A 716-nucleotide genomic window follows, 5' to 3' on the forward strand; every position below is an offset into this window, starting at 1 on the left:
GTCTGTAGTTTATTTCCTTCTTTTTAAGTACATTGGTGTTTTGCCTGCATGTATATCTGTATGACAGTGTCAAATCCACTGGAACTAGAGTTATACAGAGTTGTCAGTTGCCATGTGGGTGGAGGAAACTGAACCCAGATCCTATGGAAGAGCAGCCAGTGTTCTTAACTGCTCAGCCATGTCTCTTCAGCCCCTCTAGGATATTTTCTATCTCAGATGTTTATGTGTTTACATTTGTGTATTTGTGTATACATCTGTATACTTAAGAGTGTATATGTGCATACTTGTGTGTATGTAAGCCTGGGGAGCATCTTAACTGATGACACATCTGAGGAAATTGGGCTAGAGAAAGCACATGACTGACGTAATGCCAATCATCAGTCTTCAGGCTCAGGGCTGTTAGTGCCCCAGGTCATTTCTGTGCCACCAGCTAAGGTGGGGACCAGCTTTCTCCACATGTAAACTAAAAACTTCAGAAAACCCTCATATCTTAACCATTGACAATCCCCCCTCTGCCAAGAACCATGGTTTATAATGAGGTGCGAACAGTCAACCACAAGACTCAGATCTGCACTGGAAGACATTTTGTAGAACAGTGTCTAATAGAAAGTTAATGAATGCTGTAAGACTTAACGATGGCTCTTGTAAAAATCCAAGCCTTGTGAGAAAGTTGCTATAACATCATAGCACCTTTTGCTTCAAATTCAAACAAAGGG

Source organism: Phodopus roborovskii, unplaced genomic scaffold, assembly GCF_943737965.1.
Source record: "Phodopus roborovskii unplaced genomic scaffold, PHOROB, whole genome shotgun sequence".
Taxonomy (NCBI): Eukaryota; Metazoa; Chordata; class Mammalia; order Rodentia; family Cricetidae; genus Phodopus; species Phodopus roborovskii.